Genomic DNA, 27,054 nt, shown 5'->3' with positions numbered 1-27,054 from the left:
CCTCTGCTTTCAGGTCTCCTTCTTCAACAATCCACCCTTGGATTGCACCGGACATCTTCCTCCTGGGCGCCTGCAGCATCTTTTCTTTCAGGCTCCATAGACTTCAACGCGAGAACCCGACGCACTTTGACACCTGTGCACCCGCAGTCCGTGGGTGAGGTAACAAGAGCATTTCGGTGCTCAAGGGTAGTTTAACTGTCCTAGTGTCCAGTTCCACAGTCGTTGTTGTCCTATCTAGTCAGGATTGTCCGTATTCACCTTTTAACTTGAACTGTACTGTCCATAGACGTTGTTACGCATCTCGCTTGTGAGTTCACACTCTGCACACGCGTTCCGTGGGCCTCCTATTACCTACCTGAAGTTAGTATAGCGTAGTCCCATCGATCCTACAGCCTCTGGACAGCTCTATTTCCTTTATCGACTCTCACATTCCACTTACTTAGTATATGGTTTGTCGTGCCCCTAGGGCACCTTTGTAATTTTGTGCAACTTGTCGTATTTTTCGTAAGAGATTGTCATGTGCTTAGCCCTCTGACCTCATAAAGAGTTCAGAGGTGTTGTTATTAATAAATAGACTGTTTATTTTCATAACAACCTGTGTGGTGTCCTTTCATCTGGTATTCAAGGGGTTATAGTGTGGTACAACAGCTGGCTTCACATGCCAAAAGAGTTTAGCCTAAGACTGCTTTGTCCATGCTACCATTAGGATAGCTGGTGTATAAGGTTGACTTACAACCAATCACCATAAGGGTTGTTTGGACTGATACAAGGTGGTCACTAGAACTAGTGAACATCATATATCAGGCCAACTTCTCACAGAGTAGGGTCTGCTTTCCTATGGTCACCCCACTTTTTGCTTTTCGCTTCACTGGTTTTCGACTTTAATGTGGCTGTGGGCCTGCTAATCAGACCCACAGACCTGCTGTTCTCTCTCTAAATTCACACCATGTACTTTAGGTACATCACCAATTGGGAAATGGGTCACCCTTATGAGTCCCTGTACAGTGTACCATAGATACCCAGGGCATAGGGGCACCCAAGGCCTACCAGGGGCTGCAACATATCTTATGCCACCCCTGGCTGGCCATCCAAACTGACACAACTTGCTGGTCACTCAGCTGGGACAAGGTCGTGTAATCACCCCTTGCTTAGGTATAGTATTCCTATACCTACCATTATATATAGACACATATGCACCTATAAGTCACTCCAATGGCAGGCCTTAACAATCCTTAAGGCAGAGTGCTTGGTTTTATGTGAGATGAGGCTCTAGCATGAGCTGAGCCTGTCTGCAGCTTTCGGAACCATGTCCTTATAGCTATTCTATGATATAGCCATACCATATACTCTTAAGTGCATTATAATCCTCGCTGTTGAATGCTAACTTTGGTTTGGCTTTATCAAAACATGTCGTGTAAGGTGTCATACGCTTTGGAATACTACCCCCTCGCCAGTTCTGGCGACGGGGGTAGCATTCCACCATTCTAGAGGGAGAAGACATGTTGTTCCTACTAATCCTGGTTAAAGTTAACCAGAGCCTCAGCATCACAAAATGGATGCTGCTGCCACAGACACAAGTCTGGCCTCCTGCTGCTGGGAGTCCTTCCAGTGAGGGAGGCTTAAACAATAGGTTTCCTGTCTTGGGAGGTGCTAGCTGTAGGAGAGTGGGGTCTGCAATCCCATGGCCACCCCAGATTTTTGCTTCACTGATTTACGACTTTCCCTGGCTGTGGGCTGCTAATCAGACCCACAGCCTAGCTGTTCTCTCTCTAAATTACAACCATGTACCTTAGGTGCATTTTACCAATTGGTACTGGGCCACCTTATCAGTCCCTGTACAGCATACCTTAGGTATCCAGGGCATAGGTGTATCCAGGGCCTACCAGGGGCTGAAGCATGTATTATGCCACCCCTGGCTGGCCACCCAAGCAGACACAACTGGCTGCACGACAGCTGGGGCAAGGTGGTGTAACCACCCTTTGCTTTAGATATAGTATTCCTATATCTAACCCTAAAATGGACACATATATTCCTATCAGTCACTCCTATGGCAGGCCTTATCAATCCTGAAGGCAGAGTGCTTGGAATTATGTGAGATGGTGCTCTGGCATAAGCTGAGCCCGTTTGCAGCTTGCGGAACCAAGTCCAAATAGCTGTTCCATGATAACGCTATACCATATACTCTTAAGTGCATTATAATCCTCGCGGTTAAATGCTAACTTTGGTATAGCTTTATCAAAACATGTCGAGTAAGGTGTCATACGAATTGGAATACTAACCCCTCGCCAATTCTGGCGACGGGGTTAGCATTCCACCCTTCTAGAGGGACACAACATGTATGTAACTGTGAACCCCGGTTAAAGTCAGACATAGCCTCAGCTCCACAAAATGGATGCTGCCACCGAGACACAAGTCTGCCCTCCTGCTGCTGGGAGTCCTTCCAGCAACGGAGGCCTGGACAAAGGGTTACCTGTCAGGGGCGGTGCTAGCACCATCCCAGACAGGATTTTGTGTATCCCAGGTAGGCAGGGCTGAAAGGAAGGTGACTGCAAGTGGCACCCCGGTGCTCACTGTGCATATGCCGGCTCAAACCAGTTCCTGGGGCACACCAGCCTCTGAGCTGGGGAGAGACCGGACAAAGGAGAGGGGTGTAACCACCCCCCTCCTAGTCCCACCCATAGGGCAGGACTTAGTCGCGTGCCAGCCCCTTTTCTTAGTATAAAGGTAGGAGCAGGCCCCCTTCCCAAATTAGATAATCTTGAATCTTGAAACTATTTCCCACGAAAGGAACTCTTGACTCTTCTGAAGACTCTCCCTTGTGGCTAAGGAGTAGCCACCCTGCACCAGCAGGCACCATCGAAGCTCTTGCGGTTTGCTGTAAGTCCATCCTCCGGATCAAGACTGCCCAGCTCGACGAGACCCGGTTTTCCCTCCATCTCTGACCTCTACCTACATCATCCAGCACAGCTGAGATTCGTGGGTGCGACGAGACCCGTGGGACCGGCCATCTTCAAGACCTGCACAACGCTTCTCCAGCACGACCCCCGAGAGACCCTCGAGTAAGTGCATTGGGGTTTGAGAAGCCCTAACCCTGAGCAGCTCCAGCACCGAAGTCCAGCCCCCCAGCATCCACGAGATCTGCGTGGGGCCCTTCTGCTCTTTGCTGCTCACCGCGTTGTCCGGCCACTTGCCTGCTGGCTTGTAGCCCTCCTGACGACGAACCACAACACTTCCATCGCTGGTCTGGTTGCTCCAGACTGGCCCTTGCTCCCCTCCAACAGAGGAGCACCCTGGACCCTCCTGGTCCACTCCAGACGCCATCTTGAGTCCACCGCGTGGGCTTGCCTTTGCCAAGGTTTGTTGCTCCAATCCTGGTTTCAGCAGCGCCGACAGCAGACACCCTTGTGGGACAGCTCGCCCCTCCATCCTGGTCGCCGACAACGCCTCCTGGTCCGAGAGACTGCAGAGCCAAGCGTCGCCCACTCACCTGGTCGAGGTGACTTCATCCGGTGGCACCTTGGTGCCCATCTGATCACTGGCTATTGATCAAGAACTGAGTCCCCTCTGCTTTCAGGTCATCTTCAACTCCGATCCAGGCTTGGATCCCATCGAACTTCATCACTGGTCGCCTGCCAGCAACTTCTTCTTTCAGGCTCCGTAGACTGTAACGAGGATTCCCGACGTCTTTTGAACCCTATGCAGCAGCAGCCCCTGGGCTAGGTAACTCGAGCATTTCGGTGCTCCCACGTAGGTTCACTATCTAAGTGTCCAGATCCTTTTTCGTTTTCAGCCTAACTGGTCGGATTCGTCCGATAACACTAACTTTACGAAATCTAGCATCCATAGACTTTGTCCCGCATCCCGCGTGAGAGTGCACACTCTGCACCCGATCTCCCTAGGCCTCCTGCTCCTAACCTTAGGGTTCAGTAGTGTAGTCCTAGCGATCCTGAAGCCTCTGGATCTTATTACTTACCTGCTAGTATTTCGCATTCCACTTTTGTAGTATATGGTTTTTCGTGCCCCTCGGGCATTTGTGTAAATTGTGCAACTTAAAGTATTTCCGTAAGAGTTTTGTATTGTGCTTAGCTCCCTGACTCATAAAGAGTTCAGGGTAGACTTGTTATAAATAAATATCCTTTATTTTCATAACAACTTGTGTGGTGTCCTTTCACTTGGTGTTCAAGGGGTATATGTGATGGTGAAACAGCTGGCTTAACACGCCCTCTAGAGTTTAGCCTGAAGACTGCTCGTGTCCATGCTACTAGGATAGCTGGTCTGAAAGGTTGACTTACAACCAATCATCAATAAGGGTTGTTTGGTATGATACAAAGTGATCACTAGAATAGTGAGCACTATATATCAGGCCAACTTCTCACATTAGCATCACCCCAGACAGGCCATAGTGTATTGGGGCAGGGAGGGCTGAATGAAATGAGACACTGCCTGGGGCACACAAGGTGTCCCATGCATAGTCCAGTGCAAACCGGTGCTAGGGCACTCCAGCCCCAGCTCTGGCGCGAAACTGGACAAAGGGAAAGAGGTGTAACCACCCCCTTCCTGGGTCCCACCCATAGGAGGGACCTAGCAGGTAATCAAGCCCCTAAATTTGGTATATAGGTAGGAGCTGAGTCCCAAGACTTTAGATTTATCCTGACTGAAACTTGAAACGAAACTCTGGACCTTCGACGTTCTACCTGAAGATAGAAGACTGAAGAATCTCCCTTGTGGTCAAGGAGTGACCACCCTGTGTAAGCAGGCACCATCAAGCGATCAACGGTTTGCTTTGTCGACGCTCCCGCCGGAGCCCGAGCACAGAGCCTGACAAGACCCAGATTTCCAGACTTCCAACAGCCCGATCCACAGCAAAGCTGAGACACGTGGAGGCGACGAGAGACGTGGGACCGGCCATCTTGGAAAGCCAGCGAATTGCTTTCCGTGCAACTTCTGAAGCCTCCTCGAAGTTGTGCATTGGGGATTGAGAAGCCCCAGCCCCGAGCACCAACTGCACCAAAGATCAGCCCTCCACACGTTCTGCGTGGGGCCCTTCTGCATTTTCCTGCTCGACGCGTCTGTCCGGTCACTTGCCCGTTGGCTAGTGGCCTCTGTGATGACGAACCTTTGAATTTACTGGTCTGGTTGCTCCAGACTGGCCCCTGCTTCCCTGAAAAGAAGCCCATCAGACCTTGTTGGTCTGATCCAGAAGCCATCTTCGATTCCTACGTGGGTTGCCTTTGCCAAGGCTTGTTGACTCCAATCCAGAAGCCGACACCGCCGACAGCGAGAGCCTTCATGGGACAGTCCGTATCCAGCTCCTGGTCATCGTCGACACCTCCTGGTCCACATGGCTGCAGAGACAAGCTTCACGACATCACCTGATTGCTTCGCGACATCGCCTGGTTCCTTCCTGGTCACTGGCTAGTGACCCAGACTCTGTCCCCTCTGCTTTCAGGTACTCTTAATCCTCGATCCGCCCTTGGATCCAACCGGACACTTCCCTCCTTGTCGCCTGCAGCATCTTTCTTCACGGCTCAGTAGAATTCAGCGACGAAACCCGACACACTTTGACACCTATGCACCCGCTTCCTGTGGGTGAGGTAACGCGAGTACTCCGGTGCTCTTGTGGGTATTTACTATCCTAGTGTCCTAGTTTTCAATAGCTTTCTCCTAGTACATCCAGAAGTGACCAAAAAGAACTAGTTTCCAATTCTTTTGTTCCCATTCTAACTCTATGGTAGCTCGCGTGTGTGTAAAGACACTACACACGCATCCCGTGTGCCTCCTGCTCCCTATCATTTGGTAGTACACCGTAGCCCCAGCGATTCTCCAGGCCTATCCTTTGTTCGTGACGTGGTTCTTATACCACTATTTTAGTATATGGTTTGAAGTGCCCCTAGGGCATTACTGTATTTTGTGCAACTTATTGTATGATAACTAAGTATCTTGTTATGTGCTTGTGCCTCTGACCTCATAAAGAGTTCAGAGGATTAATTTAGTAATAAATACATATATATGTTATATATATAACCTGTGTGGTGTCCTTTAGTTTGGTATTAATGGGGCTACATATGGTAAAACAGCTGGCTTCACATGCCCTCTTGAGTTTAGCCTAAGACTGCTTTGTCCATGCTACCACTAGGATAGCTGGTCTATAAGGTTGACTTTACAAACATCACATAAGGGTTGTTTGGACTGATACAGGGTCCCCACTAGAATAGTGGCCATCACATATCAGGCCAACTTCTCACATTTCTATTCTAAGGTAAGGAATCTAACACTAACCTCTTTCTTTCAGATCCACAAGTTATTTACCTTCGGTAACGATATATCTGTATGAAACAGTAGTTGGTGTTCGATTCCTTACCGCCCCACCCACCCTCCCCGTTCTGCGAACCGATATCTAGGGTTAAGGACATTCCTTTCAGGGCCCTAGTTTCATGGCACCAGTGTCGGTCTCTGGCATGGCTCTGCGTTCCTGGTGCGGAAAGCTATGTACAAGGACTGACGTCAGCGCGCGAGGGCGGCGTCTAAAAACACCGACTACGTCATCCCGGCGATCACGACGCCGACGGTCGCGGAACCGCAGACGATGCCTATCGACGCGCAGGGGTACTGCTACGCAAAACTTTTCGGATCCAGTCTGACGCCTGGGGATATTCTAAGGTAAGGAATCTAACACTAACTACTGTTTCTTAGAGATATATCGTTACCGAAGGTAAGTAACTTGTGCTTTAAGACCAGTTGGTTTAGTTTATCAAACTTTTGGCTAAACCTTTGGTAGCTGTGGCTCTGAGCAGTCAGGCCTATTAAAGGCAAAAGTGTAAAGCATTTAAAAATCACCAAAACAATTGAAGAAGAAATAGACCAGCCAATTCAGATATTCAACACCAATTTACAAAAATAGACTGTTTTTTAATGCATTTTTAGACACTAAAACAAAAACTGTCCATCGGAGTGTTCCGGGTATACAGGTTTCACAAGGTATAATAGAAACATTTTTACTTAATTGCCAACAAGCATTAGCAAATTCAAACCATTTGAGTGAAACGTTTTCAAGAATGCAGTGGCGGCTCGTGACATTTCAAAGTGGGGGGCGTAAAAGTTGGGGATGACTTTTACCTAACAAGGGAGCGAGCCCGACTAACATAAGGGCAGTACATTGGCGTACCTAATAAACCTAAGCCGTACCTCATGATTTTCTTTTTTTCAGTTATATATACAGTGCGAACTCAGCCTAGGGGCATTGTAGTGCTGTACAAGAGCACCAGTTACAATACACAAATTCAGATTCGTTTTTCAAGACACAGGGAGGGATATATTAGATTTGCCTCCCACCCCTGATTGTGGAGGCGCCGAGACGCCTACGGGCTTTTGTTCGCGCTGTATAAATCGTGAAAATAAATAAATTAATAAATTGTTGCTGGCTTCGGTTTCATCCAATGACTCATCAGAAGGGGCCACCCCATTATAAAAACGACGACGAGGCTACCCTGCACCGACAACAGAGCGACCACTGACCTGCATCGAAGGCCTTGAAGTGTTTTGACTAAAAAATTCCCCAGGTCCAATGTTTTTATTCAAAAAGCATTAAAAAAAATAACACGACATTCTTATGCAACAGGCGCCAAGCTCTGCATAGTTGCATCAACCTTATACAGGTGCAACTGTGTAGTGCACCACACAGTTCAACACAACATCAAACTATACACTGCCACCACAAGAAGACATATCAAATGCGTTTGTGAAGAACTCTCCCCTTCAATACCAGGCCACCGAGGCCTTATCAATTCAACAGCATTTTTTTAGATCTGGCCTAGGCACTGCTTTAGCGCTTATTTCCATACATATTCATAACAAAAATGCATGTACATAAGGTGTGGAAAGGCCACTGAATTAGGGGGATTTTGAAACTAAAAACCGAGACATTCCACAAACATAAACGTAGGACCACAGGCTTGTATCAAGCCAGGGGCTCAGAAGGACAAATGAAAGCACTCGCTATCATAAAAAACGCAGACAAGAAGGCACTGAGAGGAAATAAATGTGAGTTTTAGATACAGAATCCTCTGCAATAATTAATTTGCTTTCTGCTACAGGCTTCTAGCTAATTCTGTACTGCAACAACTGAAATCTTCCATCCCTCTGTTTTCAGTCAACCCTCCCTAAAATTTGTGACAGGTGCAAAATGTACTGAAATTTGCTGGGACAGAAGGAGCAGGTCCTTGAGCCAGCTCCCCCCACTACATTCAAACAGGTCTCCCTACAAATCTACTACCTATTATCTCCGAGGGGGGGAGGGGGTTTGGAAATGGGATCGTGACGACCTGAGGGGATGAGGGGGGAGGCGGGAGGGGTTTGGAAAAAAATATATATAAAAAAATAAAGTAAACTTACCGTCCGACGGTCCGCAGACTCCGTCCCGACTCCCGCCGTCCTGGTTCTTAAGTCCTGCAGCACGTCATCGGGAAGGCGGCGCGGCAGGCAGCCTCCCTCCCCTCCACCGCAGCCAGCGCTGTGATTGGTTCGGCTGGCTGCCTTACCCGCGTCATTTCTCTCTGTATGCTGCAGCATTCAGAGAGACAGGGAGAGTGGGAGGTGTTACTCGAGGGCAGGTGGGAGCGGCTTGCCTACTGTTGTTAATACTGTCTGCCCCTCGAGTAACACCGCCCACTTTAAACCAGGAACTTCTGCTTTCTCGCCGTGCGAGAAGGCAGAAACAAATGGTAGTTATTACGGCAATAACTACCATTTGTTTCTGCCTTCTCGCACAGCGAGAAAGCAGTGGGGCAGCGCCCAAACGCCCCCATGGAGGAGCCACCACTGCAAGAATGACTTGAGTAATTATCATTGCAGTTACTTTGAGCTATTCAGGTGACCAACTCTGACAGGGAGCTAGTCAGGAGGACCAGCAAGGTCCTCAGAAACAGCTACCCCAGAAGAAGAAGCAGTCTTCAGTCAATTTCAGGCAGTTGTATCTCCTGTTGCCATTGACAACTCTTCTTCTGTGTGACCAAACTACACTCTGAAGACTCTTCTGGGTACAGCAAGCTCCGGTGCAATTTTGAGCATCAGGCCCTGGCCTCTTGTGCTGCATGGGAGCAATGCAAAGACCTGGTCTACCTACTTCCCCAGCATACTTCTTCAGCTGTTGTGCTGTGAACAAGAGGTTGGCCGTCTCACCCTTTGAGTTTTTTTGCTTCAGCAGGGCTCAGGAAACAACTATTCCATGAGTGGGACACAGCAAGCAGAGGCCCTTCTCTTTTGCTAGTTACCAGGGGCAGCCCACATCGGTTCAGCCTCTGTTCAGTGTTGGGGGCAGCAGGGCAATGATTCTTCGGTCCTCTTCTCCAGTTCAAGGAGATCAGAGTTCTAGATGCCATGGGTGCCCTTTTCAAGCCTAGGAAGCGCCATCAGGTTAAATGTTGTCACAAGCCAATTGGCTACTAAGTTGCCTCCCTCCTGATGACTAAGTCCTGTAAAATGTGACATCTGGTGATGCCAGAATTCTCTATTATGCTCAGTCCCAATATGACAGAACCCTTATGTTGGTTGGCATACAGAGCTCCCTCGCCAAACCCAGAGGTGTGGTTACCAATTGGGTTACACGCCTCTGAAAACACCAGTTTGGTATCAGGTTTCCCCTCTCCTGCCTGAGTGCCAGCCTACCTACCTAAACAATAGGGTAGCTCCTCCCACGTGTGCTTGCTACTTGTCCTTCAAAGGCTGCTTCACGACTGGGGAACCGAACTACTCCTCCAATAACAGTCCTTTACTATCTTTTCTGGGAGTCGTTCACACGTCTCCCCAGTAGGGCAGCAGAAGGCTATCTCAGGGACAGACCTTTTTGCACTATAAATGGGCACTAGACATCTTGGGCGACCAAAGTTGCAACTTCTAAAGATGCTCTTTCCCCAGCAGTGATATTACATTTGATGTAACCATTAAATCTGCTTTAATTCACTGATTCACTTGATACCTTACAGTGCTAACTTTAATAGTCTCATTCAGAAAATAGCAGGGGTGAGATGGCAGCCTATAACCCTGTACTTGCCTAGGGTGCTACTAGCCTTTCCACAGTAAAGGCAATAATTTTGGGTTCTTACTGTTGCTACATGTAAAAGTACCTTTTAATGTACAGCACCCTGTCTGAGGGCTTGAGAGGCCTACCTTAGGAGTGACTTAAATATATTAACAACCATTTGCAATGCGATATGTCTCACATTTGCGAGAGTTTGGGCAATTTATGTGTATGAAAACCTGCAAGCGTTGTGTATGTATTTATAGTTGTTACTTACTAGATAGAATCAAGGCTAGAATTAACCTAACCTTCTTTTTACCGCCAGCCATGCTTCTTGTAAGCAAGGTCAACAAGTACAAAGTGTGTGTTTAGGCACTGCCTGCATGTTTTCATTACTTTAGCACTAAAGAAAAGGAAATGTTTTTTACGGTCCTGAAGTATTGTACACTTAAAAAGAGGCTTCGTGTATTGTCTAATGTTTCCTTACTTGTCCTAGAAATGCTTGGAATCGATGTGTGTGTTATATTAATGTGCAACATTATTTGCCTTTTCTTACCACTTAATTTACTATGAGCCACAGGTGCCATTCAATAAGACAAAAAGGCTAATCAATGCACTGACAAGCTGTTTTTGCCACCATCTAATATAGAACATAGACAACAGGAGGAAAAGTATCACTTGAACTCTAGCACACAATTATCAAAAAGTTAGACATTTCACTTTGCATCTCCAGCTCCTTCAGCTTTCTGTGCCTGATCAGATTTAGCATCGCCGTTTTCTGCTGGATTGTTTGCTTCTTCGCTATCCTTCCCCTTCTTGCCTTTTAGCTGTTTGTGGGTCTTCTTTAGGTTTGGGCTCGGCTTTTGGCGGGGCTGGTTTCGCAGACAACCGCACCGATCTTCTCTGGGGCTCGTCTTTCACCTTGGACGCCTAAGCAGCTCCGTCAGCCTTTCTCTTGGGGATGGTTGCGTATAGCGAACGGGCAGCTGGTACAGAAGAAACCGGACTGATTTGATGAGGATTGCTGAGCGGAATCCTCTATGGCCTCTCTTAGAAGCAGAAATCCATGTCCGGAGGAAGAACTCCTGTGATGTAGAAGAAGAAAAGGTCCAGATTGAGGTTGATAAGTAAGATCCCAATCTGTTGCCCATTGGCATTGGGATCTGCATCAAATAGATCTCCAGCAGCAAAAAAAGAGTACCTTCACCGTCAAGACATCCACCGTTAACAGTACCGTTGTCGAAGAGCAGACTGTCAGACCAACCTCCTCCGTTGACATCAACTCGGCGGCGTTCAATGCCGAGTTATCGGTCTCAGTCGACCTTGCCCAACGGTTTAATGTCAAAGCCTACTCCGTCAGCGGCGCAGAAACATTTGACATCGAAGCACAAGACTCCATCGACATCTTCACATAGACAGTTGATGTTGAAACACAGGACTCCGTCGACGTCTTCGCATAGACGGTCGACATCGAAGTACAGGACTCTGTCGGCATCTCCACATAGACGCTCGACGTCGAGACACAAGAATCCGTCAAGGAGCACACCTTCGTCGACGTCAACCAGGCGCCGATCGATGCCCAGATACACAGCGGAGGGACGTCGGTATACTTCCAATGGGTGTTCAACTTCGACAACGCATCACCTGACGTCGAGGCAGCTGTCTGTCAGCATCTGTTCGATAGACGTCCAGGCATGCACTGTCGAGATGTACTTCAAAGGCTATAACACAGCCGGTGCACCACTCTCCTTCAGTTCCTTCTTTTCCTAAGTTGAGATTTCAGTCGCCTTTTGTGACCCAAGAGCCACCAACTCCATGTTGAGGCACTCGCTCCAGTCAACGTTGACCCATCATTCTGACGGTCAAAGTCAAGACACCCGGCATCATCAACCCTGAGGTCACCAGAGGTTATCTGCCGACATCGAGCAGCCCAGCGTCATCTCCTTAGCTTCCCAGTACACAGGAGACAGAGGTCCCTACACTAGAGGAGACAATGAAGGAGGCAAAAATCACCCTCAGTACATCCCTCTGCTTGGTGGATGTCACCACTGCATCACTGGCAGAAATCCACAATGGGGCAGGTACGGGAACTGCAGGACTATTCAGCCCCCTGCAGAGGTCACCGCTGTCTCGTCTGGTCCAGGCAGTAGATCTTTAACCTACCACTCCCTCAAGGGGTTGAGATCAAGCTCTTACAGTAACAACTTTCTCAAGAAGGAGGTCTTCATCTTTGGGGCATTGGAGAAGTCACAGATGACCAACATGTTCCCCTTCTTCGACTCAGTCTTCGAAAAGGGACTATTCTTAGACCCTAAAAGACAGTCCGCCGCCGAGGCTCTCTCCAGGGGATGATGTCAGTACATTACAACATGTACAGTCCGGGGGGGGGGGCAACAAAATTGAGCATGGATATGCCTACCCCCCATACTTGAGACATTACACCACAGATCAGCAGTCAGACCATAGTTGCCTCTGGTACCGCATCTTCTGCAGCTTGTTACGGACGTGTTCCTCACACCAGCAACTATCAAGATTGCATCTGCAAGGATCTTGAAAAAATTCAGGCCTCCAGAAGAGGACCCGCTATTTCTTCGAGCCGATCCACCTCCAGACTCTGTGATCATCGCGGTGGCAAAAAAGACAAGCGCAGTGGCATCCTCCTCAACAGTGCCTCTTGATAAGGGAAGCAGAGCACAGGACTCTTGGGGAATAAATGTCTGTGGTTCTTCGGCCTCCATGATGAAGGTTTCCGCGCCTCACCTCTATTAGGACGCTTTAAAAAAATATATGGACAAGCTCCCCAAGGAGGACCGCAGAGATTTCGAAGAGGTGTTGCAAGGAGGAGGTTTGTTTGCTAATCTAATTGTTAGTGCTGCAGCTGATGGAGCAACCCGATCTGCTCACTCCTATGCACATGGGTTCTGTGCCCGACGTTCATCCTGGCTTCAGTTTACTGCACTAATGCCCGAAGCTCAGCAACGGATCCTAAATCTCCCTTTCTCAGGATCTTCCTTATTCAGCACACATACAGATGACAAAATGTCAAAAATTAAATCTGAGCGAGACACCTAGAAAGCAGTAGGTCTTGAGAAGGAGTTCAGACGCAGATACAGGCCTTTACAACCACCGCCCTTTCCATCAGAGAGTTCAAACGCCTCAGTGGCAGAGGCACCAGCAGCAACAGTACCAAGCCAGAACCCACTATCAGGAGCGTCGCACCCCTAGAGGGAGAGGAGCTTCACATCAAACCACTACCTCCGCAAAATCCCCATCGAAAAAATGAACATTCTCTTCCCTAGTCGCCGTTTCACACTCCAGTGGAGGGAAGTATGGCCAACCACCTGGAAGAGTTTCTCAGCATCACAAACGATTAGTGGGTATTAAGTACGCTCCAGTATGGTTATTCACTACGTTTGTCACCAAGTTCCGGAGATCGCACCATTTAAAAAATGCGTGGCACCAACTGCTGGTACTACAACAGGAAGTATCCACATACCTTCGAAAATCAGACATCAAAGAAGTTGCTATATCCCAACGGGTCGAGGAGTATACCTAAGGTATTTTCTAGTGAGAAAGAAAGGTAAAAAATCTGAATTCAGACCTATCCTGGATTTGTGCTCTCTTAACAAATCCATCACGAAGGAAAGATTTTGCATTTTGGCGCTCCACCACAAATATCCTCATCTCCAGAAAGGGGACTGGATGTGTTTGATAGACCTGCAAAATGCATATTTTCACGTCCCATTCAACCAACATTACCGTAGGTTCCTGCGTTTTCTGGTGGGATCGAAGCATTCAGTTCAGAGTGCTACCCTTTGGGTTGAAATCCGCTCCCGAGTGTTTACTAAAAGCATGACAGTAGTAGCGGCTGCTCTGAGGAAACAGGTAATGTTTGTTTACCCTTATCTAAACGACCAGCTTCTGAAGGGCCCTTCTCCCCAGTGCGTGCGGGTCCACTACCAACGGAAGGACTTCTCCCCAGAGGAGAATGATTTCCCCTCAGAGGAGGGAGCATGAAGCAAGGATGAGGCAGGCTAATCTGAGGATCCAAAGGGAAGAACTTGCTCTGGCCAAAGAGAAGCTTGCCTTTGCTAGAGAGCAACAGTTGAGTGGGGTAGTTCCCACTGGTGGCAGCACTATCCCTAGGGATAGAGACAGGAGTTTTGATAATAGACACCTGAGTAAAATAGTGCCCTCCTATAAGACAGGAGATGATATCCACAAGTGGATAACTGCTTTGGAGAGAGCCTGCAAAGTACAGCAGGTACCCCAGAGTCAGTGGGCAGCTATATTGTGGCTCTCCTTTGAAGGTAAAGGTAGAGACAAGCTCCTCACTGTTAGAGATGAAGATGCAAATGATTACCAAGTCTTGAAAATTGCTCTGATTGATGGATTTGGCTTAACCACTGAACAGTACAGGTTGATGTTCAGGGATACCCGGAAACGCAGGCCCAAGATTGGACTGACTTTGTTGATTGTGCCACTAAGGCTCTGGAGGGCTGGTTACTGGGAAGTAAAGTTACTGATTACACAGGATTGTATAATCTAATTATGAGAGAGCAAATCTTAAATAATTGTCAGAACCAGTTGTTGCATCAGCACTTGATTGACTCAGATCTGACCTCTCCCCAAGAATTGGGAAAGAAGGTAGACAGATGGGTCAGGACAAGGGTCAAGCAGCAAAACCAGAACCAGGGTGGTGGCCAGAAGAAAGCAGACCAGAAGGGTAATGAGAATAAGCAAAATGACCAGAAGTCTTCAACAGGGCCCCAACAACCTAAGGAGGGTGGGTCCCAAACTTCCCAAAAGAAGAAGAATGATGGTCCTAAGAAACCATGGTGCCAATACTGTAAAAGTAAGACTCACTGGTTTAGTGAGTGCACCAAGAAAGGCCAAACTCCTACCACTACTGTCCCTAAGACACCTGCACCCCCTAGTACAGTTAGTAGTGGTAGTGTACCTCCCAAGGCTATAGTTGGGTTAACCCTGGGAACAGAGGTGGGTTCTGACTTAGTTAGAATTCCTACTCAGGCAGTTCTTGTTTGTACTGGGGACATGGATATGACCCCTACTGTAAGTCCTAGTACTCTGGGCAAATACAGACAAACGCCTTTAATTAATGGAAAGATGGCTCAGGCCTACAGGGACACATGTGCCAGTGTCACCATGGTGACACCAACATTTGTGGACCCTGACCAGATCATGCTAGGTTCAGATTACCTAGTGACCAATGCTAGCAATGTCACTACCAATCACAGTATGGCAGTTGTTAATTTCTCCTGGGGAGGGGTAACTGGCCTCAAAAGGGTTGTAGTTAGTTCTGACCTCCCAGTAGATTGTCTTTTGGGCAATGATTTGGAATCCTCCCTGTGGTCAGATGTGGAGTACAGGACTCATGTAGAAATGCTAGGTCTCTCCTCACATGTCCTTGCTGTGACTAGGTCACAGGCCAAGAAATGCCCAGCTGAACAAGTGCTGGATCCTGGAAGAATGGACCAGACACTACGCAAGAGAAGGAATGGTAGGGTTAAGGCAGAGCCTTCCCCCCTGCCTCAGGTTGAGGATCAGCCCTCTCAGGAGGCTGACCCAGAGACCCCAGAAGGAACTGTCCTAGAAGAGCTTGAACCTGATCAGGTTGAGTTTCTTGGGACAGGGGGACCTTCCAGGGCAGACTTGAGGCAGGCCCAATTAGACTGCTCCTCTCTTGAACCCCTCAGATAGCAGGCTGCTGCTGAGGCTGCAGGGAATGCTACAGGTGCCCATAAGGTATATTGGGAAGATGGACTCCTATACTCTGAGGCAAGAGACCCCAAGCCTGGTGCTACCAGGAGGCTGATCATCCCCTTGTCTCTTAGAGGTTTCCTTCTCACCTTAGCCGAAGAGATTCCCCTTGCAGGTCACTTAGGCCAGAACAAGACTTGGGACAGGCTTGCACCACACTTTCACTGGCCTCATACGTCCGAAGATACTAAAGAGTTTTGTCGCTTATGTGTCACCTGCCAAGCCAGTGGCAAATCAGGTGGCACAACAAAGGCCCCCCTTAAACCACTACCTGTGATGGGGGTTCCCTTTGAAAGAGTGGGGATTGACATTGTTGGACCAATGGACCCCCCAACAGCATCTGGGCACAGATTTATACTGGTGGTAGTGGATCATGCCACCAGGTATCCAGAAGCTATTACCCTTAGGACCACTACAGCTCCTGTTGTGGCCAGGGCCCTACTTGGACTTTTCTCCAGAGTGGGGTTTCCTAAGGAGGTTGTCTCTGACACAGGTGCAAACTTCATGTCAGGATACTTGACTGCTATGTGGAAAGAGTGTGGAGTCAATTATAAATTCACCACACCCCATCACCCACAATGCAATGGGCTTGTTGAGAGATTCAACAACACCCTCAAAGGGATGATAAAAGGGTTACCTGAAAAGCTCAGGCGAAGATGGGACATCCTTTTACCCTGCCTCCTGTTTGCTTACAGAGAGGTCCCACAGAAGGGGGTTGGTTACAGCCCTTTTGAGCTTCTGTTTGGGCATCCTGTAAGAGGACCCCTATGTCTGGTGAAGGACGGATGGGAGTTACCTCTCAAAAAGCCTAAACTTGACATAGTGGACTATGTACTTGGTCTCCGCTCCAGGATGGCAGAGTACATGGAGAAGGCATCCAAAAACCTTGAGGCCAGCCAAGAACTTCAAAAAGCTTGGCATGACCAAAAGGCTGTCCTAACTATATATCATGCAGGACAGAAGGTGTGGGTGTTGGAGCCAGTGGCCCCAGCAGCTCTCCAAGACAAATATTCTGGACCCCATACCATCATTGAGCAAAAGGGAGAGGTCACCTACTTGGTGGACATGGGAATTCCCAGGAGCCCCCACAGGGTGCTTCATGTGAATAGGCTCAAAGCATTTGTCAACAGGGAGGACATGGGCTTGCTCATGGCCACAGATGAGGGGCAGGAGGAAGCGAGTGACCCTCTCCCAGACCTGCTCACTCAGAACCCTGATGATGGGTCAGTAGATGGTGTTGTCTTTTCTGACAGTTTCTCTGCCCATCAACAAGAGGATTGTAAACAGGTTCTTCAATCCTTCAGGCAAATGTTTTCACTGACCCCCAGTCAGACAAACTGGTGCACCCATGAGGTGGACACTGGTGACAGTCTGCCTGTCAAGAGTAAAATCTACAGGCAACCTGACCACGTCAAGGACTGCATAAAGAAAGAAGTCCAGAAGATGTTGGAATTGGGAGTCATTGAACCCTCAGAGAGCCCTTGGGCTAGCCCTGTAGTTCTAGTGCCTAAACCTCACACCCAAGATGGTAAGAGAGAGATGAGGTTTTGTGTAGACTACAGGGGTCTCAATGCTGTCACTAAGACAGATGCCCATCCAATACCTAGGGCAGATGAACTGATAGACAAGTTGGCTTCTGCAACTTTCTTAAGTACATTTGACCTAACAGCTGGTTATTGGCAGATCAGGTTAGCTGAGGATGCCAAGGCCAAAACAGCATTTTCTACCCCAGGAGGGCATTACCAATTTGTGGTGATGCCCTTTGGTTTGAAAAATGCACCTGCCACTTTTCAAAGGTTGGTGAACCAAGTTCTCACTGGATTGGATGACTTTTGTGCAGCATATCTAGATGATATTGCTGTCTTTAGCTCCACCTGGGAGGATCACCTGATCCACCTGAGGAAAGTTTTGGAGGCCCTGCAAAAGGCAGGCCTCACTATCAAGGCTACTAAGTGCCAGATAGGGCAGAGTCAGGTTGTGTACCTGGGCCACCTTGTGGGTGGAGGCCAGGTTCAACCATTGGAGAGCAAGATACAGGCCATAAAGGACTGGGCTCCTCCAACCACCCAGACACAGGTCAGAGCTTTCTTGGGCCTGTCTGGTTACTATAGGAAGTTTGTCAAAAATTATGGGTCCATTGTGACACCACTTAATGACTTGACAAGCAAGAAAATGCCAAAGAAAGTTCAGTGGACAGTTAGCTATCAGAAGGCATTTGATGACCTAAAGCAGGCCATGTGTACTGCACCTATTCTCAAAGGTCCTGACTACTCCAAAACCTTCATTGTCGAAACAGATGCATCTGGGTTGGGTGTGGGAGCTGTTCTTTCTCAATTGAATATTGATGATCATGACCAGCCCATTGCTTTTATAAGCAGAAGGCTGACCCCTAGAGAGAAACGTTGGTCAGCTATTGAGAGGGAGGCCTTTGCTGTGGTTTGGGCCCTGAAGAAGTTGAGGCCATACTTGTTTGGAACTCACTTCAAGATTCAGACCGACCATAAGCCCCTCTTATGGCTAAATCAGATGAAGGGTGAAAACCCCAAACTTCTTAGGTGGTCCATTTCCCTACATGGGATGGACTTTACAGTGGAGCACAGACCAGGGACTGACCATGGCAATGCAGATGGTCTCTCCAGGTATTTCCACTTAGAACAGGAAGACTTACCTGGTCAAGGTTAGTTTAATGTCCCTAAGTTTTGGGGGGGGGGGTTATGTAGGAGAGTGGGGTCTGCAATCCTATGGTCAACCCAGATTTTTGCTTTTTGCTTCACTGGTTTACGACTTTCCCTGGCTGTGGGCCTGCCAATCAGACCCACAGCCTAGCTGTTCTCTCTCTAAATTGACAAGCATGTACTTTAGGTCCATTTACCAATTGGCACTGGGCCACCTTATCAGTCCCTGTACCCAGGGCATAGGTGTACCCAGGGCCTACCAGGGGCTGAAGCATGTATTATGCCACCCCTGGCTGGCCATCTAAATCTGACACAACTGGCTGCATGACAGCTGGGGCAAGGTGGTGTAAACATCCTTTGCTGTAGATATAGTATACCTATATCTAACCCTAAAATGGACACATATATTCCTATCATTCACTCCTATGCAAGGCCTTATCAATCCTGAAGGCAGAGTGCTTGGAATTATGTGAGATGGTGCTCTGGCATGAGCTGAGCCCGTTTGCAGCTTGCGGAACCAAGTCCTAATAGCTGTTCCATGATAACGCTATACCATATACTCTTAAGTGCATTATGAACCTCGCGGTTAAATGCTAACTCTGGTATAACATTATCAAAACATGTCGAGTAAGGTGTCATACGGTTTAATACTACCCCCTCGCCAATTCTGGCGACGGGGGTAGCATTCCACCCTTCTAGAGGGACACGACATGTATGTAACTGTGAACCCCGGTTAAAGTTAACTCGAGCCTCAGCATCACAAAATGGATGCTGCCACCACAGACACAAGTCTGACCTCCTGCTGCTGGGAGTCCTTCCAGCGAGGATGGCTTGGACAAAGGGTTTCCTGCCTTGGGAGGTGCTAGCACCACCCCAGACAGGATTTTGTGTTTTGAGGTAGGGAGGCCTGAAAGGAATGAGACATGCCTGGGGCACACAAGGTGCCCTGTGCATACACCGGTTAACAAAGCCTGAAATCCTTTTGCACGGACCCGGACCCCTAAGAAAGCGAGAGCCTACCTCGCCAACGCTGTTTCCCGCGACTCCTGGTGCCTGTTGGTCTCGGTCCCCCTCCCGCCGCCGCAACCGTCACCTTGAAGCGGCCGCCGAGTAGAGGGGGGCACAGGACTACGTTTCCCGCCCTGCTTTGCGGCGGAGGACGGCGCTGTCATCGCGCCAGGCGGCGCATAAAGAGCGCGTCACCCCGGTGGAGCGGGTGACGCTTAACAAAGCCTGAAATCCTTTTGCACGGACCCGGACCCCTAAGAAAGAGAGAGCCTACCTCGCCAACGCTGTTCCCCGCGACTCCTGGTGCCTGTTGGTCTCGGTCCCCCTCCCGCCGCCGCAACTGTCACCTTGAAGCGGCCGCCGAGTGGAGGGGGGCACAGGACTACGTTTCCCGCCCTGCTTTGCGGCGGAGGACGGCGCTGTCATCGCGCCAGGCGGCGCATAAAGAGCGCGTCACCCCGGTGGAGCGGGTGACGCTTAACAAAGCCTGAAATCCTTTTGCACGGACCCGGACCCCTAAGAAAGCGAGAGCCTACCTCGCCAACGCTGTTCCCCGCGACTCCTGGTGCCTGTTGGTCTCGGTCCCCCTCCCGCCGCCGCAACCGTCACCTTGAAGCGGCCGCCGAGTGGAGGGGGGCACAGGACTACGTTTCCCGCCCTGCTTTGCGGCGGAGGACGGCGCTGTCATCGCGCCAGGCGGCGCATAAAGAGCGCGTCACCCCCGCGTCGCGGGAGCGCGCGGGAGTGCCCGGGGCTAAGCCCGGGCAAAGGGCGGGCCCTCTGTGGCCCTCAGGGGACAGAAGGAGACGGGACGGGCCACCCCCTTTCGTCTTCATTAATACGAGGTGATAGCATCATATCTGATCATATCATTGACAGTGAGTTTTTATTATTAAGTTCTCAGTTCATCACCTATCATCTTGGTTATTTTCAACATGATGACTAAAGTTAGAAAGACTCCTGTGGCTACAAGATCGTCTACTAGAAACAAGGCCGTCCCATCTACACCTCTTCCGACAATCACAGCTATTGACTTAATGCTACAAAAGACTATAGGTATAGTAGCAGATGCCATACAAAATACGGAGAGACGCCTTTCTTTGACACCAAATATGTGCTTTCCTAATTTATCATCACATACTACCACTAATGATAATACTGCAAATTTTTCTATTAATTTAGAGGAGTCACCTTTATTGCAATCTTTTACCGGGTTGCCTAGCGGTCAAAGTAGTAGGAAAAAAGCACTACCAATCTCCCCTATACCATTAAACAGCATAGAAAATAGTCCTTTACTAACTTCTAACTTTGGGGAAAACTTGTGCTCGCCCCACTTGGGAGCTATATCACCAAACTCTGCAAGAACAGAGGTTGAACTCGTAGAGAGCTCACCCATAATAGAAACAATTGTAGTAGATAAGCCAGTTTCCCCAAAAAAGTCAAAGAGGCAATATAGGAAAAAATTTAAATCAATAATGAGGAAAACATATCGCCCCCTAGGCAATCACAAACCATCAGCAAAGGATGTCTGGGCAAACTTTAGGTTGGTCAAACCATCTAGTAAAGTTTCTAACTCAATTGAAAAGTTTTCCAATCAAGGTGTACTATCACCGCAAACTCAAGTGTACCCAGAGTATATCAAAAACTCGGCAGACCAGTCAACCCAGACAGAGAGGGCAAGTACATCAGATAATTTATACCTCACAGAATTGGAACATTTAGTCAGATCCCTCTTGCAGCCGATAAGCAATAAAATCACCAATTTTGAGCAAACTTTAGTGAAGTTTGAAAAATCCCAAAAAGATGACATTGCGAGCATGCTAAAAACTTTTAACGTACTCATACCAAAGGACAGTCTTTCGCGGGACAATAGTACCTATAAGCAACTTAACAAAAAAAAGACACAAGACAAGATTAACATTCATAAAGATGCCTCCAGTTTGTTGCCCACTCCCTCCTCAAGTGCCACAGATCTCAACATCGCAACCTTAACTGTATGTGCAAACACCCAAATGGTATTGGCCCTACCCTCGCCTCCCATCCTAGATGTGGCTACAATCGGTATTGACGAGAGCGAATGGGCCGCGGAAGGCTCATCCTCCGATTTACCTGATGACTCAGGTGATCAGGTTGAGCCTCAAAGGCCAACACCAATACATAATGTAGCCAGAAACACACGGCCGGTGCAAACACCAAAACCGAAGCAATCAAAAAAACTCGCCCACATAAATCTCCCCCCTGAATCCCACTTATACACCATAGTAATGATTGGTGTACCTCAACTACAAGAGGGAAAGGCAGAGAGCTATGGGGACTTGAAAAATAAAGTGAGTCATTGGTTAACATCTCATAGACCAATCCCCCCTCATATAAGCGGGAAAATAACAAATGTCAGGAGGGTTGACTGGGTGGGACATAGATATAAATCTACTGAGGGTGACTGCATTGTCGTCAGTTTCAAAGATAACCGTGTGGCAAGGCATATCACTAGTTGGAAGGATGGCCTGATTAACAGCCTGATCCGCACCATGGATCTAGGTTACTTTTACCCCCAAATGATCATAGTCTAGCTAAAGTGCATCTACATCCCGCTTTAGAGCAGGAGAAACCCTACGGTAATTTTAACCAATACCATGATGGAGTAACTCCAAGAAACCGTGGACACTACCCTGCAGGTGACCAAAGACAGTACGGGAGAGACACATCTTGGGAGCCCAGACAAGTTAACTACCCAGTACCTTATCATGAGAGTCGGGAGGCTTCACATGAGATGTATCACCACCGCAATCACCCACTTTCAACACACCCTAACACTTATTATAACGTCCCTACTTCTAATAGGTTTGAAGCTTTCTATGATGAGAGTGGCTTGGAGGGGGTCGACTGACTGCAAGCCGCCCCTACCACATCAACCCACTCTGATCACATGCAAAGCCAATTAGTACATGGGGAAACTAGGGCTACATATGCAGTAAACGTCCCCCCCCCCAGCCGCTGAATTAGACACTAACAGTCAGATAGAGCTAGACTCAGATTTTTTAACGGATAGCCCCACTTTATGTGAACACACCACTATACCGCATGCCTCACTTTAGGCTTTTAGCCCCCTTCCACCTCATGAAGAACCTAGTGCTTCCCTAACAGATACCCAGGGAGAAACTAACGCAGTACAACTTACTCGAACGTCCCCAGAATTCACCATTATAGAACCTGCCATTGGGACAGAACTGGTTGACGTTTACAATGCGAACCTAGTCTCATGGAACATAGCGGGCCTAGCTGATAAAATATGTGATCCTGCTTGGCTGACATTTATTAAGAAATACGCAGTAATATGCCTCCAAGACACATGGATGGAAGATAATAACGTTTTTATTGAGGGCTATCAAAGATTCCTGAGGCCAGCAGCTCCTTCAGCTAGTGGAAGAGCAAAGGGGGGCCTGGCTACTTTTATTAGTCTGGCACTAACCTGCCAAGTAAGCAAAAACCAGAACATTCAAGTGCTGGAACTAAAGAAAGGCAAATATACTCTGTCTGTAATTAACTTTTATAATGCCATAAATAGTCAAGGGGAATGTAATATACTGCTTCTAAACAAGGTGTTGAGAGAGGTTGTAGGCATTTTGCCACGAGATTTATTGATTGCAGGCGATTTTAATGTTCACTCGTGTGGTAATCCAGGAATTACCCCCATGGGATCATTGGGTTGTAACAGTGTGAATGGTTTTCACTTTGATCACTCTAGACGTGGAACCTGCCTTAATGACCTGATGAATGAAAACAACTTAACTGTAGCTATGTCTATGGTGCCGGAGTCTAAGGTTTTCGATGTCACCACATTCAAAGGCTCAGCTCATGGTTCCTTTATAGATCACATATTGTTATCTGCTGAACTCGCCAATCAGGCCTCTAGATTCACTATTAAAACAAGCATCTACAGTGATCATAACCCCATATCTATTAGACTGGGTGGAAGAGTACTTGAATGGCGACCGAACTGTGAAGGCAAGGGAACCTTGAAATGTATAAATGGTAAACGCCGATTAAAATGGTCAGCGGTTAATTGTGAAAACCTGTATACCGAAATTAACAGGGCATGTGGGGAGGAACTTAAGGTTTGTGTATCTTCAGACACATCCTCAGAGCAGACACTAGCTGTTTTTGAGGTTGTGGTGTCACTGGTGGGACCTATGTTAACAGTCCCAATGAAAGCACAAAGCAGTAGCACCCCCAAATGGTTCGACCACTCATGCTCTAAGGCAAGCAGGGATTTGAAAAAAGCATTGAAAATCAAACCCAGAAACCCAGGTCAAATCAAAATCCTGCGTTTAATTTACAAGAAATCACTTCTTAAACGGAAAAAAGAAATAAAGGCAGGTATTTGGGAGTCTTTGCTCGACCCATCAGTCCTGGGCAACAGTAGTAAATTTTGGGAAATCATTAACAAACCTCTGTTTGACGACCCCAGTGATATTGCACTCGGCACTAACATCCCAGAGAAGGAGTGGGTTACTCACTTTGGTGCTATTTTTAAAAGTAATGAGCAGCAGGCAGAATACGATCCTTTGTCTCCTACGGAGAAACTTTTGTGCTTTTCAGTTAATGAAGTAGAGAAGGGCATTCAAGTGTTAACAAGTAACAAGGCCCCGGGCCCGGATGGTTTGCCTCCGGACCTTTTTAAATCTTGTATCCCACTATGGGCCCCTGTCCTCACAGCTGTAGTAAATGCAGCCACGGTCTTTGGATGCCCAAAGTCATGGGGGGCATCGACCATAGTACCCGTGTTTAAAAAGGGTGACCGCAGAAGCCCGACATGCTATCGTCCAATATCTTTAATCAATTCTGTAGCCAAAGTGGTAGGGGGTGTAATCCTGAATAGACTAACTGCATGGGCAAACGAAAATAATGTCATATCCCCGATACAATATGGCTTCAGACCTGGACACTCGACAATCACCCAATGCCTGAACCTATATTTGATCATAGGAAAATATACTATGGCCCGGCAGGGAACAGTCCACATGGCCTTTATGGACTTATCGTCCGCATTCGACTGCGTGGACAGAGGCAAGTTATGGGTCACTTTATCAAAGATGGGTGTAGAGCAGAATTTAATTAATTTATTGGCTGACCTGCACTCTGATACTAGAGCTAACGTTCGATACACCCAAGACCTGAAAGTGACGGGGGATTTTAGAATTAATCGCGTTGTGCGGCAGGGATGTATCCTAGCCCCATTCCTCTTTAACCTGTATATCAATGAGTTAGAGGAACATTTGTTAAAAACAGGGGCAGATTATCCATATGTAGTTCAGAAAGGCGTCCCAGTCCTGCTTTATGCGGACGATGCTGTCCTCATTTCCAGGACAGCAATCGGCCTCCAGAAACTTCTAAATTCTTTTTTTAAATTCATGGAGTCCCGAGGCTTAAGTATCAATAACTCTAAGTCTTATGTTATGAAGACAGGCCTGGGGCTGCGAAAAACCAATCTTTTTAACATAAACGGGGAAAAAATTCCAAGCACCAAAACGTTCTCATATCTCGGGGTCCTCTTTGATCACCAATTGTCCTGGGGCCCCGCTATATTGAGAAAGAAGGGCGAGGTAACGCGTGTGAACGCGGCTATACTCAACTTCGCAAGTAAAATTGGTAACAGCCCGGTCGCTGCCCTGCTTAAATTATACCAGGCAAAGAGCACTGCCGTTGCCTGCTACGGAAGTGAGCTTTGGGGCTATAGTCGGCTGCGAGATCTGGAGGTTGCTGAAAATAATTTCCTGAAGCAGTTACTGAGGCTGCCAAGGGGAACAGGTAACTTCCCTGTACATGAGGAACTAGGGGTGTCCTACCTAAGCGGCAGAATAGCAGTTAACCCCCTGGTGTGTTGGATGAACTGTTGGCTAAATAGTGACATACCGCTTACTCATGATATACTAAAAGAAGCCCTAACATGGGAGTGTAGGGCCAAGGTTCCGTGGCTGAAGTACATCTGTGATTGTTTTACCGCAATAGGACGGGCTGATTTGTTTCTAATACCAAACTCTATTACCAAATTGGATGTCATTCTTGTGAAAAACACATTTCTGACAAATAGGTACTTAGCTCAGGAAGAGGTTGAGTTACAGAAAGACAGTGTTAGGAAACATGCATCACTCAAAAGCTGTCTTCAAATGGAACCATATCTATCATGGCCCATGACAGGCTATGAACGCTATTTACTAACAAGGTTCCCTTTTGATTTGTTTCACCTCTTACTGGCAGTACCGAGTGGAGCCCATCGAGGCCAAGTGCTGCCAGCTTGCGGCTGCGACGGAAAGTCTCCGCAAGACCTGGCGCACTTTTTATTTATTTGCCCTTTTTATACAGTACCCCGGAAGTTATACTTAAAACCCTGTCTCAAGGAACTGAAATTTGCACAGATTAAACCAGCACTTTATTACCTTCAACTCCTGAACTGTGACTGCACTTTGTTTGTATGTTGCTTCATGAAGTTAGCTATAAGATTCAGAAAAAGTATGGAGGGATAATAATGTTGCTGCTGTTAGGTATAATGCAAATTTTTTATCTTTGCTATAAGTATTTATATTTTTAATGTGTATATTCTGCCTGTTATTCATGTTTTATAGCGTTTACATAATCTTGTCTCACATATGAATTGGATCACCTGCTTTTTTAACTGTATGTTTATCAACTGTGCTTTTATGATTGTATAACTAACAATCGAATAAAGTTATTTGAATTTGAATTTGAATTTGAATGTCGAGTAAGGTGTCATACGATTTGGAATACTACCCCCTCGCCAATTCTGGCGACGGGGGTAGCATTCCACCCTTCTAGAGGGACACGACATGTATGTAACTGTGAACCCCGGTTAAAGTTAACTCGAGCCTCAGCATCACAAAATGGATGCTGCCACCAAAGACACAAGTCTGACCTCCTGCTGCTGGGAGTCCTTCCAGCGAGGATGGCCTGGACAAATGGTTTCCTGCCTTGGGAGGTGCTAGCACCACCCCAGACAGGATTTTGTGTATTGAGGTAGGGAGGCCTGAAAGGAATGAGACATGCCTGGGGCACACAAGGTGCCCTGTGCATACACCGGTTCAAACCAGTTGCTGGGGCATCTCAGCCCCAGCTCTGGCGGGAAACCGGACAAAGGATAGGGGGTGTAGCCACCCCCCTTCCTGGTCCCACCCAGGGGTGGGACCTAGTCACTAGTGCAGCCCCCTTTAGGAGAATAAAGGTAGGAGCTGGTCACATTCCAAATTAGATTATCCTGAACTATTCAACAAGAAGAAACTCTGGCCTTCGATGTTCTGCTCCACAGAAGACTGAAGAATCTCCCTTGTGGACAAAGAGTGTCCACCCTGCAACTGCAGGCACAATCAAGCGTCCAGCGGCTTCCCTTTGTCGTCTTCCCTCGAGAATCCAGACTTCAGAGCCCGACGAGACCCGGATTCCCAGACCTCTCCGACCTCAACCTACATCTGCAGCACAGCTGAGATCCGTGGGTGCGACGAGACACGTGGGACCGGCCATCTTGGAAGAAACTGCACTTCGCTTCCAGCACCACTCTCGATA

General features: G+C 47.9%; 1 protein-coding gene and 1 pseudogene across 2 annotated transcripts in view; one reads left to right on the top strand and one right to left on the bottom strand.

The window, feature by feature from the left end:
• IPO4 (importin 4) overlaps positions 1-27,054 on the top strand; it is a 2,629,293-nt gene that overhangs the window by 1,952,530 nt on the left and 649,709 nt on the right. The gene's annotated exons all lie outside the window — the stretch shown is intronic.
• LOC144756509 (non-histone chromosomal protein HMG-17 pseudogene) lies at positions 10,732-12,753 on the bottom strand (annotated as a pseudogene).

Source organism: Lissotriton helveticus, chromosome 5_1 (genome assembly GCF_964261635.1).
Source record: "Lissotriton helveticus chromosome 5_1, aLisHel1.1, whole genome shotgun sequence".
Taxonomy (NCBI): domain Eukaryota; kingdom Metazoa; phylum Chordata; class Amphibia; order Caudata; family Salamandridae; genus Lissotriton; species Lissotriton helveticus.
The sequence above is the reverse complement of the archived record's forward strand: the minus strand, read 5'-3'. Positions and strand labels throughout refer to the sequence as shown.